This window comes from Tachypleus tridentatus, chromosome 4, assembly GCF_004210375.1.
Source record: "Tachypleus tridentatus isolate NWPU-2018 chromosome 4, ASM421037v1, whole genome shotgun sequence".
Lineage (NCBI taxonomy): Eukaryota > Metazoa > Arthropoda > Merostomata > Xiphosura > Limulidae > Tachypleus > Tachypleus tridentatus.
This window is the reverse complement of record NC_134828.1, coordinates 95,524,266-95,544,410: the sequence shown is the minus strand read 5'-3', so window position 1 is coordinate 95,544,410 and position 20,145 is coordinate 95,524,266. Positions and strand designations below refer to the sequence as shown.

General features: G+C 31.9%; 1 protein-coding gene across 1 annotated transcript in view; it reads left to right on the top strand.

The window, feature by feature from the left end:
- LOC143249719 (neurotrimin-like) overlaps window positions 1-11,702 on the top strand; it is a 171,685-nt gene extending 159,983 nt beyond the window's left edge. The window contains exons 6-7 of the mRNA XM_076500034.1: window positions 6,697-6,825; window positions 9,987-11,702. The gene's annotated coding sequence lies outside the window, so the exon portion shown is untranslated. The remainder of the gene's footprint in view (window positions 1-6,696; window positions 6,826-9,986) is intronic.
- Window positions 11,703-20,145: the final 8,443 nt, after the last annotated feature.

Genomic DNA, 20,145 nt, shown 5'->3' with positions numbered 1-20,145 from the left:
AATTACGTCGACAATGATTTCGGTTTTTAATAACTTGTCTTTTGTGCAAAATACATGATTTTTAAAATGTTTCATTTACATAGAATTGTTGTTGTTGTTAGTTTTAATTAAGCACAAAGCTACACAATGGGCTATCTGTGCTCTGCTCACCACGGGTATCGAAACCCAGTTTTTAGCGTTGTAAGTCCGCGTACACACTGCTGAGCCACTAGGGGGCCATTTACACAGAAAGTAAGTAATGAGAATATGATGTATAAAATTCGTACTCCATGGATTTCATCATTAACGTAGTTTGTTTGTTTTGAATTTCGCACAAAGCTACACCAGGGCTATCTGTACTAGTCGTTCCTAATTTAGCAGTGTAAGACTAGAGGGAAGGCAGCCAGGAAGGATCACCACCCACCGCCAACTCTTGGGCTACTTTTTTACTAATGAATAGTGGGATTGACCGTCACATATTAACGCCTACACGAATGAAAGGGAAAACATGTTTGCTGCGACGGGGATTCGAACCCGCGACCCTCGAATTACGAGTCGCACGCCTTAACACGCTTGGCTATGCCGGGCCCCATGCCAAATACATTTTTTTCTTAGAATATGTTTATCAAACATCCCTAATACAAATACCAATGTCCCCCAGCTGGGACAGCGGTACGTCTTCGGATTTACAATGCTAAAATCAGCGTTTCGATTCCCCTCGGTGAACTTCGCATACAGCCTGATGTGGCTTTATTATAAGAAAAACAACAAATACAAAGAATTCAGTCATAAAATTTCGTGTAGAATTTATGTTAAATTTCTAATTTTTAATCAATATTCGAAGTAAAAAAATCATCTAAGATATGGTATTTTGATGGTGTTTATTTATGAGTTATAAATTACCCTCTTTCCTAAGACTACAGACTGTTAATTTGATCACATCCGTCGTGATGCTTTTTTCAATTGCGAAAAAAATGAAAGTCAATGTCATGATGTATTTCTTCTCCTTCTTTAGTTGAACTCACAAGATTTCACTATAGGTAGTTTTGAAAATATTTTGCTTGTGTGTTTCGAATAAAATGATGTCATTGTCCAAACTGTGGTTTTCAGTGTTATATTTGTTTTCTTGATTTAACCTATAATGATTTTAAAATAATAAAACAACATTAAAACAGGCAAAACTCACCTTTTGTTACAACGTTTTATATTTTCAGTTATATAATTATGTATTCGTTCTCGCTTGTTATCAGTTTATATGTCCAACTGTTCTTGGTCTTTTGGTCTATATGGCGCTAGCTTATTACTTTGTTATCGTTTATGTGTACGGTTTAATGCTTTGATCGATAGATAAAATTCCGTGTATTGATTAATATAGTTGATTACTGCAGTATTAGATTATTTACTGAATTGGTACTTACTTGTAGAACATGCAGGACTGTAATCTATGGTGTTAACCAACACTCCTATATTAAGTACTAGAACACAACGGAATGCAGGTCACGTTTCAGTATGCAGACATGAATTAAAATGTTAACTCTAAACACCTACTCACTAAAATACCAGAGAAAGCTAACAATTTTTGAGATTGTTATGAAACCTGAAAGTGTTTTTGTTATGGAGATGACATAAAAAACCATCGGTTATGGTGGTATAAATATCTGAAGTAGTTATAATGAATATTATAAAGATTATTAGATAAATTAATCACTATAAGTTTATGAAATAATTCTTAAAAAAAAAAACTAAGACAATGAATCCTTTTCCTGTGAATAATTTATATTTCTCTAATAGCTTCATTTTTAGATCCAGTAAATTTTACGCGCGTTTAATCTGATTCCGAACAAAGTAAACTGAATAAAATCCTTAGTTAAACCCATTTAAACAGCTACTTGGAATTAATTAAAAATACTCATTTGGTTTTACAATATAAAGCGTTTTGAAAGTGAAGTTTTGTGCATTAAAAATACATTTTTCTTTGCTGTTCATAATTAGTAGTACAGAAGTTAACAGAACTTCATAAGGTATTTGCATCCATAAGGACTAACAACCAGTGTCTGAAAATTATTCCTTTAAAAATACATATGACAATGTTAACCGTAAAAAATCCGTCATTTTGCTTTCTAACTATAGTTAACAGTACAATACATTACAATGAATCTTTATTCAAGAATTTAATGAAAGTCGAAATACTCTAATTGTTGCGTAAGTATCTCACAGTTTTCACAATCTAAGCCATCCCAGCAACTTCGCAGCAGGTTTTTAGACTAAAATTTCTAAACATCGGGTTTCGATGCCTGCAGTAGGCACAGCACAGATAGCTTACTGTATAGTTTTTTTTGGTAATAACCAGAAACAAACATTTTGTACTCTGAAACTGTAAAAAATATCTAATACTTTGTCTCTAACATTCATAGCGATGTTTGAATGTGCGTTTACAGCAAAACATACGTACCCTTTCAGCCGTGGGGTGTTATAAGTTATAGTCAACCCCACTGTTCTTTGATAAAGAGAAGTCCAAGAGCTAGCAGCAACTGATGTTGATCAGATGCTTTAATTCTAGTCAATATTCTCAAAATCAGGCTAATGGATATCGAGTAGCTTTGCGAGAAATTAAAAAAACAACAAACAAGTAATTTATACTTGCTGTTAGACATAATAATAAAACGTAGAAGGATATTCAATAATAAAGTATTGAGTGTTCTAGAAACTGTGATGATATATAACTTCAGTTCTTGGTTCCATGAAGATTGCAGGAAATTGGAACTGTTGTTTTCTTTGTTCTGAATTTCGCGCAAAGCTACATGAGGACTATCTGCGCTAGCCGTCCCTAATTTAGCAGGGATGACAATTAGTCATCACTATTCACCGCCAACACTTGGACTACTCTTTTACTAACTAATAGTGGAATTGACCGTAAAATTATAATGCCCCCACGATTGAAAGGTCGAGCATGTTTGGTGTGACGGGGATTTAAACCCGCGCCCCTCAGATTAGGAGTCGAGTGCCTTAACCACTTGGGCATGTCGGGCCTCTGTTGTTTTGTTTTCTATCTTAAACTAAATAAACATTATTTTCCATGTTTTATTGTCAAAACAAATTCAGATACACTTGAGTTATTTATTATGGAATTATCATTTATTCATTTTTTACTGAATCCTTTATTTATTTGAAATACTTTATTTTGTTCTATGGATAACATTACAAACATTGCTAATCAATCTTTCAATATGACACAATGTGCGCGAGATCAAAATACGTAACTTTAAACTCAGTTATCTGTAGAGATACGTTTTAAACGCACTTTAACTTTACGGCATTGGTTCTTCAATGAAAATTTTATTTTAGCGAATTTATTTATTGGAGATAAAAATAATTGACTTTTTGAATTAAGATAAAATTAATATTGAAACTCTATATTAACAGTTGACCTTAACTTATATTTCAATGTTTATTAGACCACTGCTGATACAGTGGTAGGTCCATGGATTTACAACGCTAAAACCATGAATAGATTCCCCTCGGTGGACTCAGCATATCGCTCGAAGTGGCTTTGCTGTAAGAAAATACAAACAATGCTTATTTTGTGAAAAATTAGAACATTTTTTCTCTTTCGAATTTGTTTTTTTTTATTTTGAAATACAAAGATTTGATTAAGTACTAAAGATAATCATTTATTATTTTTAGAGAGAGTGGCTTGTTTTCATTTTGAACATTTATCTTAACAAATATCTTGTATAACGCCGGAAAGATTTAACTAAATGTGAAGAGGTTAATTTCAACTCATTCAACTTAACAGATATACATAGAAATTAACTTAGTGTAAAAAAAAGAAAGAAAATGTATTACTCTGTAGGAGCACCTCTTCTGACCTCCATTCAGTTCAATTATTTGAAGGATTTGTTGTTTTAAGAAGTAGATATTATGAAGTCACCCCCAGTAGCACAGCGGAATATATGCGGACTTAACAGTGCGAAAAGCGGGATTTCGTACCCGTGGTGGGCAGAGTACAAATAGCCCATTGTAAAGAGTTGTGTTTACTTACCAACAAACAAACAAATCAAGTAAGATATATTATCCTGTACTTTTGGTCTACCACTTTTGTGAAGTACCTTGTTTTGGGGTACTTTGTTTGGTGGTATGTTGTTTACTGGTACGTTTGCTCTACTACACTAGTTTCACAAAGATTCATGGGACTCGCAAGTTGAAACTTTTAACAATTTAAAACTTATTTACATTGAAAGCAATATTTATAATTAGTATTAAGGCTTCCTTTTAGCACTTGTTTGTTTGTATTTAAGCACAAAGCTACGCAATAAGGCTGTTTGTGTTCTGCCTACTACAAGTATCGAAATCCGATTTCTAGCGTTACAAGACATATCGCTGTATACTAGGGGGCGACTTTATCATCGCAATTACTCTAGTCCATATTATTGTCAAATACTCTCGGGTGTGTGTATATTTTCTTATAGAAAAGCCACATCGTGCTATCTGCTGAGTCCACCGAGGAGAATCGAATCCCTGATTTTAACGTTATAAATGCGTAGACTTACCGCTGTACCAGCGGGGGACAAGTGCTCTCGAATATAATTTTTTTTTATTAAACATTTCTGTTGAATAATTGAAGAAATACCATTAAGTAGCTCAACAACCAATCACTAGCTTCAGAATTTTAACTCGTGTGTGTGTGTGTCATTCCTAACGTGTAAAAAGAGTAAGATAAAAAACAAGTTCAAAAGTTAACTAAAACTGTATTTTATTAAGACTAATAATCAGTTTATTTATATTAGTTTCAGGTACATACATGCATATAAAAAGGTTAAAGTCACAAATATATATTTACGGGCAATTTGTTACAGAATCTTAACTAAAACTACTAAAACAAAATTTAATATCAAAAAACAGTAAGAAATATATCTGTGATCATGCGTCATCTTACTTGAAACAAGACCAAACTTGCAACAGGTGTTTCACAGAAATCTCTACACATGATCATTCTATCTATTCCTTCTATATATATTCCGTAAAAGTTTAGGAGAGTTGTACAGGTTGGGAAAAGTACTTACCATTAGAGGAATGAAGTTTGTAAGTAATTAAAAAATATATATATAAACTATAACAAGAACAAAAAATATGTACCTTAGATGTGGGCTGTAACTAAAATATGAGGGCAAATACACACCTATCAATCAAAACTTCTTGTCGCCCTCACGCAGGGATTCCTTCACGTGAGTTCAGGTTTAATTCTTTAGCCTTTTAATTGAACCGTCAGATACGAATATACATAACGTTTAACGACTTATGTTATCAACCCTTTACTGGGTTTTCAGAAAAAAAAAAGAGTAATATCTTAGATGAATTTTGAATATCAGTTCCTAACCTGTAAATACACATACAAATTCCTTTAAATTAACAAGATATATTATATTTAATACCTTTATTCACAAATAAAATTTCAAAATGAGTTTAATGTTTCTACAGTTTTCGATGGATTATTCTTCATACTTAGACAAGTAGTTTATAAACAGCATTATATCTATGGTTGTTCTCTACACCACAAGGGTGCCCCGCTGGGACAGCTGGTAAGTCTTTCTTTGGATTTACAACCTAACAACATAACATAACCAGGTGGTTAGGGCGCTCGACTCGTAATCTAAATGTCACGGGTTCGAATCCTGTCACACCAATCATGCTCGCGCTTTCAACCGTGGGGACGTTATAACGTAACAGTCAATCCCGCTATTCGTTGTTAAAGAGAAATATAAAAAAAGTAACAATTTTTAAAGAATTTCTTCAATGTTACAGCGGTGTATCTGTGGAGTTACAACGTTAGATACCAGGTTTCGATACCTGTGGTGAGCGAAACAGAGACAGCTTTTTCTGTAGCTCTATGCTGAGCTACAAACAAAAATAGGCCTGGCATGGCCTAGCGCGTTAAGGCGTGCGCTTCGTAATCTGAGGGTCGCGGGTTCGCGCTCGAGTCGCGCTAAACATGCTCGCCCTCCCAGCCGTGGGGGCGTTATAATGTGACGGTCAATCCCACTGTTCGTTGGTAAAAGAGTAGCCCAAGAGTTGGTGGCGGGTGGTGATGAGTAGCTGCCTTCCCTGTAGTCTTACACTACTAAATTAGGGACGGCTAGCACAGATAGCCCTCGAGTAGCTTTGTGCGAAATTCCAAAACAAACAAACAAACAAACAAAATTATTAGGACAAAACGGCATAAACAATACTCTTAAAATGACTTTAAAATAACTTCGATCCTACAATATTACACTGGCTATAGAAATCATGACCCGTCATGGCTGGGTGTTTATGTAGCTCAACTCGTAATATTAGAGTCTTAGGTTCGAATCCCTGTCACACCAAACATTCTCGCCCTTTCAAACGCAAGGGTGTGATAATGTGACGGTCACTTCCACTATTCGTTGGTAAAAGAGTAGCCTAAAAGTTGGCGGTGAGTGGTGATGCATAGCTACCTTCCCTCTAGTCTTACACTGCTAAATTAGGAACGGCTAGTGTAGACAGCCTTCGTGTAACTTTGTGCAAAATTCAAACAACTCTCCTCACTTACAACTGAGCTTTTATTTTTTTGTCACAAACTTAAACCATTTAAGCATGTTAATAGTGAGTGTTATACAAATTTGCTATTTCAATTGAATACAATAAGCCACTTAGATTATTGTTTACAAACGATATTTTTTGTTTGATATTATTCCGTAGATGGTGCTTGGAATTCCGATTTTGTCGTCAACGCGCACATCCAGTTTGTCAACGTCGTCTGTTAGCATTCCAAGGCCACTCATTTTCTGTCATCTCAACCATAGTGTTTTATGTTGTTCTCAGTAGCAGGTAAGGGGGACGTTTCACTCCTGTTATTATTATTATCCTTTATTAAAATAGTATTTAAACAGAGTAATCACTTGAAAAATGCATTGACTGACCATGTAATTGCTTCATTATTTAAAACTATCCTTCCTCACTCGGCGTTGCCCGCGTATTACTTAAACAAAGGACCAGTGTTTCACTATTTTTAAACATATCGGATCAAATTTGCTTTCCCTCTAACGACAAAGAACAAATACTCATAGTTCTGTTAGGTAAATGGCTTTAGAGCGCAAAAATTAAAGAAAATAAATGAAATCGTAGGTTTATAGTGTATTTCACCCATCTTCACTAACAGTCATCGTAATGTCTCTGGATAAACGACATTTTTGGTTTATTATGGAGTCCCATTGTCAGTTCACACATATTTCTGCTTGTGATTGGCAATTATAACTGTTTTCTCTTCTTTTTCTTTCTCGACAGCTTACTCTTACATTTTACATTACAAATGTAAAAAATGTTTATTGTACTAACTGTCCTCCTAAAATAAAGTGAATGAAAACCATTTTTTGCAGAATTGTGCGGGTTCAATTTGAATGTTCCATAAAAACTTAGCCTTGTTTATCGGTAGGCACGAGATCATTTGATAGATTTTTATTTTGGCACCGCAACGGTAACACACCTCTCTGTAAAATACACATTTTTCTGGCATTATTTCCACTTAGATCAGACCAAAATTTCGGTCTATTTTCTTGGAAAAATTATATTTCAAAGTTTTCATTGACACTAAAGATTTAACGTCACAGATATTAAACCTGAGAACTCTTATTCAATATCTTTATAGGCTTTCTATTATAGGGACTGAAAGATGGGAGCAAACAGAAAGCTTTTCATCATTCGTATCTCATTCATTTTTTTTTTTTAAATGAGTTTAAAATTATTTTTCGCTGCACAGATAATAATGTTTTTTTTAAAGATTATTTTCAATTTAAAAATCAGATATTATATTTGTTGAAACTCACAATCACTGAAAGAACCCTCGAATGATAAAAATGCAAAAATGTAATTTTTACTATAACATTTCTGATCGATATGTCTTTTTTTTCTGTGTAAGGTTTTATTTGAAATAATAACTTTATAATAAAACCCTTTAACCTCATACGAATATCTTGAAACTAGTTGGGTTTTTTTAATACAAACGAAAATACATTTAAATATATCCATTTTCACCAATAATATGAATTCTGACACTTTTATGCGTTTTTCTAAACTTGTTGTTGCAACAGTTTTGTAACAAACAACAGGTTTGTGTAAAACTTTGTACGGAATAAAACCTAAATTGTTATTTAACTCTCAATTTGACAACTATTCTCTCAGTTAATCAAAGTATTTAACTTACTCTGTCATATAAAATCAAAGAGAATATAGAATATTTAGAAACTTACTTAAACACAGTATCTATATGGTTTCAATGTAAAATTAAATATTAAAATTTATAAAGTATTATTTGAAGAATGATAGATTCCTTTATCTTTATTTACACAATACGTATAATGGAATTTGCTTATGTTTATAAGGTATTCGACTTGTATTCTATATTCAACATAATTCTATATATCTTGTTTGTTTATTTGTTTTTGAATTTCGCACAAAGCTGCTCGAGGGCTATCTGTGCTAGCCATCCCTAATTTAGCAGTGTAAGACTAGAGGGAAGGCAGCTAGTCATCACCATCCACTGCCAACTCTTGGATTACTCTTTTACCAACGAATAGTGGGATTGACCGTCACTTATAACGCCAACGGCTGATAGGGCAAGCATGTTTGGCGCAACGTGGTTGCGAACCCTCGAACCACAAGATTACGTGTAGCACGCCTTAACATGCTTGGCCGCTCTATATATCTAATAACTTTAATACAAGATGTCAGTTATTTTTGCGACTGTTGCTTAGATACCTGTTTTAAACAGTTTTATCGCCCGGTACTTTGTAGCCCGATGAAGATTCCAGTCAGAGAGAATAAAACTTATAAATAAAAGGGTATTTTAAAGTAGAAAAATGTCAGTTTATAATAAAAACAATGCTCAAATGCACATCTTCAGAATTCCTTTAGAGTATGTGCAAAGTTTTCATTCTCTGTGTATTTTTCCTCTTGAAGCTGTGATACTGACTGACACACAACCACATTGGTTGTTTTAGATACATAGATAAAACTACTAAGAATTAACAACTTAAGCAGCCATATTCGTTCATATTGGATTGGACTGTGCATGGCCTTGTGGGTAAACTCTCGAACTGTGGATCGAAAGGTTTGGGCTTCAAAAGGTGTTGTCCTTGAACACGCTTCACACTTTCATTGACGTCACGTTATAAAAATGATACCTTTACTCTGTTAAAAGATGAAGGAAAACCCATCATGAGGCAGCGCTTCTGTCTGTTTTGTCTTCCTTCTTTATGGGTGGCTGTATCTGAAAATTAAAAGTTCCTGGTCAGGACGTTTTATCCATGTGCGCATGATATGATGATAATTTCACTTTCAAAATTCATTTTAAAGTCGGTCTCGCAAGTAAAGTGTGTTAGATGTTTGCTTATTTTTAGAAAGCAGTTGTTTAACTCTATTCTTACCCTTGAAAGAGATAAACACCATTCTTCAAAATATTGAGTAGACTCTACCATATTTCATAAACAATATTTCTTACGTGTGAATGTTTTCTACTTTATTATTTCTAGTGTTATAAACAACTTTCAGACTGAATAATTCCCAGAAATAAACGTGAAGCCTAAAGCATTATTCGATTTACCATTTGCCACAGAGTTATATTGGTTTTGAAGAATTTCCCCATGCATTATAATGTATGTATCCAACTATGTGAAGCTTATTTAAATTATTTCGATTTGCCCTAGTCTTGGGATACTTACGAGTATTAAAAGCGTTCGAAATCGGTATATCTCAATGACAAAGTGGTAAATAAAATAACAAAAAGAGGGTTAATGTTAATTTTTTGTTCATATTTAGTTTTAACAATTATTTTCGATATTTTATACCTTCGAATATCAATAGTTTTAAACAAACACTGATGTACGTATATTAATTTGTGATATTAAATATACATACTGTGTAACAAAATTATTATGTTAATATTAACTGATGTTCTAACTATCTGAAAATTATTGTTGACTTTTTTTTTCTAGATGGTGGTTTTAATTTTCGGAGTGAATCACTCGGTATCAGAAGATTAATACAATTGATTGCGGTTTTATGATATTCCCAGTAAATCCGACTTCCTATCAGTCCCTACTGCAGCTGACGTAATATTTTAAGTTTGTTACCACTTTGTGTTTGCTGTAGGAAGAAGCTGAACGGATATTTAAGGAACGACGTAAATAAAGATCATATTATTTCATATTTTTAAGATTGTATATTTAAGTGTGATGTAGGTCGAATTAATAAGGATTTAAACAGAGTGTAAAATAACTGTCATAGAATGTTTGGAAAATATTGAATGTACATATGGCTTTAATTCTAAACGGGTGTAAATAAGATTTTAAAATACATCAGAATCAAAATAAGTTTATGAGATATTATATACCCTTAATAAAACAAAATATTGGTGGGTTTAAATGGAAAGACAAGACTCCTCATTTAATTGTCCAAAATTATCAGCAAGTGGCGTATAAGATTACGATGTATGTAATGAAGTAAAGGTATTAGAACCAGTAATTTTAGAGAAGGCAGACTTCAAGAACGTGTTCCATCAGCCTGAATGTGTTCATTGAAATGATATAAGTTGGTTTTTTTTTTCTTGTTGTTCAGCTAATGGATAACTATTAAATTTGCACAGGATGCTCATACCATATAAGTTATTTTATTGAATTGCATGAATAATTTAGAGGTGTTTCCACAAAGGTGTTGTAAAATGGAACTGACAGAAAGATGAAGTCCTGAAAACAAATATATTTGATTTGTATATATATATACTTCTTTGTCGCTGTGTGCCATGAGTGTATTTAATGGATTACATCATTCCTGGACTATCTTTTTTACTTACATTATAAATGATTAATCTGTAAACCAGTAATTAGGATAACTGTTTTGTTTTTATCTCGAACCAGATATATGTGTGTGTTTGTGCAAAATACTATTGTCGTATATTTTGTTTGAAAACTGCATTATCTGGTTGTGGTAGGATAAATAAGACAAACAAACATATAAATTCTAATAATTATGTCTCTATTGTTAAGTATTGGGTGCTTTGCTCGATTTGATTTTGTTAGAAAAGATCGAAGATTTTCATGATTGGTATACAGTAACTGTTCAGTTTTTTGTATACTATCATGATCATATTAATTTGTTATGTTAGACTATAAAGCCAAGCATGATTGTTTAAATTCAAACATTTATTTTATAACTGATTAGAATTTGTATATGTTTATGTATATATATAAGTAACAGTGCTCTCTCATAGCTCTAACTTGAACCGACTAATGTTTAGTAGTTCGTGCCAGTTAATCGTCATGAACGTTTAATACTTTCTAATATCTGATTTAATCACGTAAGTCAAAGTAAGGTCTCACTTGACAAACTTTATTTAATAGAAGAAATGACGTCAACACACCACTACAAACAGATACGTATTAGTCTTTCAAAATCATCTCTGATGAATTAAGTAAACATGTAAATGAAAAACAAATGAAAAGATTCGTTTACAATGTTCACACACGGAAGTTTGACAAGACTTAATTATGAATATTATTACCAAGACATGAGAATAAGGCAATTTAAACCATAAATATTTTTCAGTGTCTGAATTATATAAATATGACAGGCAACTGATCTACGAAATATCAACAAAGATTGTGACAAAAAGCGATAGAAAAATGTTTATTTATACATCTGAAAATTAAAAAGATATGTTGAAAAAAAGCAACAGAAAAATGTTTATTTATACATCTGAAAATGAATAAGATATGTTGACAAAAAGCGTAAAAAGTTTTCTAGTACCGTGAAATTTAATATTAGCGCATTATATTCGTAAAACACGTGAAAGCATTATTCCTCCTAATTACAGTCTTGCATAACTGGAGTGAGGGGTATTCAGGAGAGGCTTATGAGCCGATTTAGAAATTTCACTCAGTTATAGTGAGAGCAAATAGAAGCTTTTGCGAATCAATGTTTTAGTACATCATAATAAATAACATCTTAAATATTAGATTTTTCTCTTTGAGAATGAAGGTCTGAAACTTTTTAGTTTGCTTTCATATTGTTCATTTGATATACTTAGGCTACTCGTCAACACTAACAAGAGAAAAAAAAGGTTCTCACCCACACAAATGAATAAGTAAAATAATGTTATTATAAACAAACACCATCATATATATATATATAGAGAGAGGGGACAAAAATACCTTCCGTGTAATAAATATGAAGTAAAAAACTAGTTTAATTTACAATAACACATCATTAATATTGTGTGTGTGTATATATATATATATATATATATACGTATGAACACTGCTATTACAGCGGCAAGTCTACAGATTTACAACGCTAAAATTATGGGTTCGATTCCCCTCGGTGGGCTCAGCATAAAGCCCGACGTAGCTTTGCTATAGGTAAAACACACATGTATATGTATAGGTATGTATAATGCATAAATACATTGGCACTTTCACATTATAAATGAATGAATACCTAATGTGAACCCTTCTCAAAATATGTTCAAGTTTATCATCAACAAAAATTGAAAACAATTTTCAACAAATCATTAAACGATAAACCCTCTTTAACACTGTCGCTTTTCATCTGTAATCTATTTTTGTCTGACAGTCTATAAGCCCGTGGTCTAATAATACAATATGACGACACCTGAGAGATGAGAAAATATTATCATTACAAAACTTCCATAGTTTCGAGATAATTAGACTATAACTGAAATAAATACGCGTTTATAAGCTCTACGAGGCACTAAATATACTCGACTCTCTTTCAGCTGTGGGGGTATTGTGATGTTATAGTCAATCCCACTTTTTTTCTTTCTCAGAAGTTCTAAAGGTAAACAACAAATTTAGAGCGTAATCAACACTTTACGTAAACTTCTAGAGAAAGTAGCAGTATTTGTTTTTCTCGAGAGTTGTTTCGTGATGAACTAACGTTTAGTTTAATCCATCTAATTGCAGTTATGTAAATATATGACCAGCGAATATCTGGGAAGAAGTTATTTTACAAAAATTCCGTAGTGCGGCTTTAAGTCAACGTAAGTGATATTGACCAGAGATTAATCTTTCTGTTTAACACTTTAGTATAGCAGTTCAGTTTATAATCTTAGGCAATATTAAAACAAATGTTTATAAACTTAATGTTTTTGTTGTTTTGAATTGAGCACAAAGCTACACAATGGGCTATCTGTGCTCTGCTCACCACCGGTATTAAAACCTGGATTTTAACGTTGTAAGTCCGCAGACATACCGCTGAGCCACTGGGGGGACATTTAAATTTAATCTATGTGACAACTATAAATTAAATAGCAGCTAGAAATGTGTTGTTAAATAGCTTATGAATGATATTTTTAATAACTTCCTTGCTGTTAGAAATACGTTTTTGTGTCTTGAGGATATGATTACTGTATCTTAATATTTTAAGAGATTCTTGTATATTACAAATTGTTTCAAGCACCTGAACCAAAAAAAAAGAAACACTCAGATAATTTTGTACTTTTAGAATAATTACTATACTGAAAAACAATTGAAAATAAGATACGTAACGTTTTAAAGAACTTAATTCATACACGAATAAGCTCCAGTATTCACTATTAATTGTAAAAGTAGGTATGCTCCCTCTTAAACGTTACTAACAATTCACCGTCTTTTTTAAATAGCTATATAAAGCAGTTAACTACTCGAGTCAAAATGCATGACAAGAAATCTGTTAATAATATTTACATGTTCCATTTAAATCGATGTTGGACGCTTGATTTAAAAATACCTGAAGAATAACTAACATATTTACTATAACATGATAATAAATTACCCACTTGTTTTAATTTACACCAAAATATATGCTCTTCAAAAATTTTGGTTTATTTAATTATAAATGTGAAAATACTATAAATACAAGATAAATGTAGAAGTTTTCCCTTAATCTTCTTTTTTCTTCAGAATATAAATCGTAGGTATGTAAGAAATAATATTTCAGATTTATCTGTAGTCTCCTACAATTTACCGCCACTGTACATGTATATATATATTAAGAGAAACGTGGAAAAAATTCTGTAGTTAACTTGTATTTTAGCAAATTTTGTATGTTGGTTTCGTATCTTTTCACCTGTATTCAGCGCTTAAATCGTAACTGTTAAACGTTTATGTAACATATATTTTATTTCTTTGAAAATGTTGATTGCCATGAAGTTTTTTTTTTTTTCCATTCCTTTCTCTTTCTAAATACTGTAACATAATTCAATATCTCTAGAGGTAGTTATTTGAAAATCATGTATATTTTATTTACACATTTTGTTTACAGTTAGGTATATACTCCAGTGTTTCTATAGTAAGTCTGTAGTCTTAGACGTTAAAATTCGGACTTTGATATCATTGGCGACCAAACCATAGATAACTTTGTACTTAACAACAACCAACTAATCAAATTTACACTTCATTTTTCGTCATAAGCTCGATGCAACAATACCAGTTAAACTGTCTAACTACAAATGGAAGGAATTTTTAAATATGTTAAAGAGTATCTTATTTGTGACCTAAATTAAAAGTAAAAATTTAATAAGTAATTGCAGCTAATGACAATTAAAAGTTACAACCTCGTAAATGCTAATATAATGAGATGAGTTTGATAGAACTAATTATGAAAATAATTAATCACAAGTTTCAGTGAGATACTTTATAATTATTTAAAATCCGTGTCGTGATAATAGTAATTTCATATGTAATAATTATATGTAGTAAATTAAATAGCGATCTCTATATTTATTATTATTTACTGGCGCACTTGTTTTGAGAAACGTTTTCGAAAAAGGGACTTTTCTGATATTATATAAACTCAGGGGACTGTTTACCTATTTTCAGTTTTTATTAAAGACGAATAAAATTATTGCTTTAAGCATATACAAAAAATCGTGTAATCCGAAAAGTGTGACGTATAAAATATTTATAATTTTTCATCCTCAAAAACATTTAATGCCACTATGTAATAAACTAAGATACAGTACGTTTATGTGCCGTTTGTGTGTCCATAACTTATATATATCCTTCCAGTTGTGGAATTTGCAGCTGTGCTGTCTCAGAATGTGTTTGTTCTCAACACAAACGTGCGCTTCTAATAGCCTTACATTTTCGATAATGCTGTCACTTCATCTCTGTTTGTAGATTTGTAGCAATCCAAATGTTTTAAATTGGATTATTTTTCTTGGGTAATCTGATAAATAGAATAAATTATCCTATATACATGGAAAAAATTACTTTTATTTTACTTTCTAGCATAGGTAGGTGGCGCGTAGGTCTTTTGTTTGAAAAGTCTATTCTGTCGTACGTGTGTGTTGCGTATGCATGGGAGGTGCAGTATGGGAAGAGCGTTCTCGAGCTTCTACATATCTTAGTATTGGTATAGGATTGATTGATTTGTATTCGTATAGATTGCTATGTCTTTTGCGATATGTTACTTAAGGTAGCTAGGCTACTCACGACCTTCTGCGATATGTTATCTAAGGTTGCTAAGCTACCCACCACTTTCTTCCCGATCCTGCCGTTAATCCTCGACTGCTTACCCATCAGCTTCTCCCACATAACCTCATTCGTACGTGAATACAAACCTGGGGCGTCCCTCGACTTAAGGAAGACCAGGATCCAGCCGCCTCTCTTCGGTTTTCTTTAAAAGCTTTCACTCGTCTGTTTTTACTGAAGACATACGCATTTCCATAGACTCAACTTACAAAACACAACTCCACGCCGGTCATCGCATCAACACCAAAACTATAAAACTACTACACACTTCATGAAAATAGTCACCACCTTCAGAACAAAAGCCATATCTATCTTGAAATACGGGGTCAGCCGAACTACCGCGCGGTAAACAGCAACTCTCTCTCTCCAACTAGCCAATCCCTTTCCACAGCTGTAATATTTAGTCATAATCTTTAATCAGCTTCTCCACGTTTTCCAATCCAAAGTTAGCCTCTCTTCCCAACCAGTCTACCCAAACCGAAACTCCATCCACTTCAGCATCATCAACATTAACCGAAGCCTATTAACAAGTTACTCAGACAACCAAATGGTCTTCAATAGATAGTAGCAGTGAAATCAGTTTCGATATTAAACCTGCTATTTTCAAACAAATAATTTAAAGTTATTAATTCTTATTCTTCACCGTTCAGAGAAGTTGGTTGTAATTATTTCACATGACTGACAAATTAGTTGTGCGACACCATAGCGAAGGTATAGTAATTAACTACTTGCTTCCATGCCATGCTTTACACGGTAACCATAAATGCAGTTTGAACTATATCTTTTCGCAGTTCATTCCAGTGCCAAGAACGTCCTCTAATGGACCGTCTTTATATTTAACTTGGTGATTTATGTTTCTTCCCAGTATTTTAGAATTGACATTTTTAATATGGTCGAGCACAGCTCAGTGTCGTAAAACTGTGAAGCTACCCGCTATTACCAAAAAAAAAATCACTCTGCGCACTTTGACATGAACAGCCCAAGGGTTAGCGATGGGTGATGATGAATAACTAACTACCTTTCCTCTAGTCTAGAACTTCAAAATTAGGAACGGTTAGCACAGGTATGTGCGAAATATTACAAACAAACTTTTAACATATTAAAGAGCACTTTTATTCTTAAAATATGTAATATTTCCGTGAGACATAGATGTTTTTATTTATTAGGACACGGCTTTATTTTCTTTGGAAGAAAAACTTTAAATTTAAACTAACACTGAAGATTACATTTAACTCCGGAAATAATCATTTTTTTAATCTTAAACGTATTGCGAAACCAAATTGTTTTATTAGCATTAAGCTTTTTCAAACTATTATAGCGAATTACGGTTAATAAACACTACTGAAATTTATCAAAGTAAATTAATCTCAATTTGCATAATCAGTGACGAAGACAATAACATTTTGTTTAATGTATGTACGGGGAGTGTGGAGGTTTGATGGAATGTTTTTAATTTTTTTTAACATTAGATTCTAATAGTAGTAGTCACTTACTATGTCGATTTTTGAGAGACTTTCAGCCGCAGAAAACACAATAAATTCAAAGCAGATTTCAAAAGTCAAGTACACTTGACGTTTAATGATGTTTTGGTTTTTCCCGTTTACTCAAATTCAAAAATACAATATTAAATTTTGAGTCCTACGATGATAGAATTGTTACAGGCGTTAGATTTAAAGATACAGAACATGTGAATCATGGAGGTATATTCCGTAAACTGAAATGTAATATTCTTGAATTTTGTCAGATTATGAAAGTGCTATCATGAATACTGTTAACACAAAAATCAGAATATATGTTTAATAGAAATGAACCAGTTGCGTTTCTGCTAGAAGTATACAGTGAACAAACCTTTCGGAATGCGCTGCAATGGCACACAGTTTACTTCGGGATAATTTGCAAAGTAGATTTTATTTCAAAATACAACATACGGTGTGTATTGTGCGTCAACGATAAAAGCTTAATATCTTATATATCCTGTGTTCACTTTCACTACGACACACTTCTGTTTATTTAGACAAATGATCGTGTCATCAGTTGTCGGTACTTTACACTTGTGTTTATTTCGAACAGTACCGTCTGTGTTTGGTTGTCAGTAAGTTGAGTTTGTGTTTATTTTAACTATGTGTTTCAAGAGTGCGTATAGTTTTCATAGTTACTGACATTCTTTCAATGCGAAAGAAATAAACGAAGGGAATATGAAATAGTTTTAAGTTTCAAATGCTATTTTGATGTCACAGATTTCACTCCTGAGTGCTATCACTGTAGAAAAAGTGCTATCTTATTCAGGGACATTAATGGTTTGTTCTTCTATTCAAATGGACCAAAACCTTTCACTGTATGTGGTATATTTACTTTATGAGTACACTACACTTTGTCGTTAAATAAGTAAAATTTGACTAAACTAATTATAACCAATTCAGTAATACTGATCGATCAATATACAATGTTATAATATATTTCATAGAGTTTTATATTGTCCTTCCTTATACACTGGTATAATGATATTATGAAATTAGAAAGTTGTTTTTCCTTCTATGTCATTAATTCAGTTATAACTTATTTAGATAGAGAAAAAAGGTCGTTTTATATTTATTTATTACAATAACTCAAAACGCTGATATTACTTACGCAAATCAAATACATTAAAACAAATGCAGAACTTACTGATATTAAAAACGTGTTGATTTAGATTAGATCAAGCGAACAGATAACTTTAGTGTGAAATATTTTCTTTTCTATTCATTTTTGTTTTGTATTCTTATTAAATATTTATTGTTTTAGGGTGGTGGCTAATTATTCTTGAAAGTTAACTACAAGGCGACCCATAAAAAACACACAAACCTAAATGACATATTTAATTTTCATCCATCTTCCTACTTAATTAAACGGTAACGCTGATTAATATTTAAATCACCTTTAAAATCTTCAACCTTTCCAGTTTTCAGTTCATTTCAGTTCAGTTGGTTTTTGTTAATTAATGGAGAACTGCGTGAAACAAAAAATATACCACATTGAATTTCGGTGTGATATAATATTCTCTTGCACGCATAGTGGGTTAATTAGTTTTGTTCCAATGAAAGTTATGTGATACGGGTAAAACTACATTATGAACATTCACAGATTTCAATAGTGCCGATATGTTGCTTTTGAAGTTTTGACACTTCATCATTCATCTTTAATAGAAAACTACGTTTTAGTATATTTTGTGTATGTGTTTACATAACATCATATTAATGTTGTCGTTTTATACAATTTGTCAGTAAATATGTAGAGCTTCTTTATACATGATTTTGAATATAAGCGTACGATTCATTCAAAATATTAGTTATTTATTTCTTCTACTATTCATGTAACGTTTCTAGTCATCTACATGCCTCAAAAATAAGTTCAATTATGTGGAGTATTAATCTCATCGCTATACCTGCTTTAATTATATGTTGGTGTACAATACTTATTTCTGTTTGACGCTTTAAATTTCCCATTATATAATTAAAATATTGAAACTACAATACTTTCCTTTTCGATATCCACGCTTGTATAACAATAAAACAATTTTAACTGTCACATATCGATTCTTCTCAAGAATTGTCAAAACATTAATATCAACATATAATTAAACCACAGGTTTAAAAGCCACATCAGTTAAAGCATGTTCTCTCAAGGATATTGATTAAACTTTGTTTTCAAAGTTTTGTGCTGATTATATACGACAATAAAAATCTTGGATGAATCACCAGACCTTTAGAGCTATGAAAAGACTTGGGTTTCCTTATGGTGTTGGACAACAGTACAAATAGTTCAGTATGTATTTAGTAAACACATTCAAGTTTATTTCCATGTGGCATCATTATAAAGTTTAGTTGAGTTTCATAAGTTAACATTTGGTTATACCCATTTGTTTCTTTGCAGAAATTTTGAAATTATCTTTAAGTTCTTGCAGTTTCTGGTAGCCTGAAATGTACTTTTGTTTATATAGTTTGTCTTTTTTCTTGTTACAACTAGCTTATAGTAAACTTGTATTATATTTTACTGAAACTAGCTTATGTTAAATTTGTATTATATTTTCTCCATTAAGGTTTGCTTTTGTATTAAATAGTTGATAGTATATACATTTTAATCTATGCTTCGCTTCTTTTTGAGAATACTTACTATTTTGGATAAGTATGAATATATTTTCAATACATCTTACATGAAAAATAAATCTACAACATACATATTTTATGTAGACAAAGACACTTTTTGTAACCCATTTACTTCCGAGATAAATTTTATTCATTCAACTCTACACTGATTTATAATGGAAATATTTTTGGTATTTATTGACATTATTCAAACTCAAAAAATAATTTATGCTATAGAAATAGTGTATTCTAATTGCGAGATTATGTAAATTCAAGAAAATCATCAAAATCAATCAGTTTAAAATTCTTTATTGTATAAAATTTCACAACACTTTACAAATCAGTTTTTAAATGTTTCTCAGATTTCGAATATAGCGAAACCCTGATAATTGATGTATAAATGTTTTAAAGAATGTTTCAGTGGAAGAGAAACAACGAACCTTAAGTTATAATAATTAAACTGCTTTTATCGAAACAACAATAAATGTACTTCAAACTCGTAT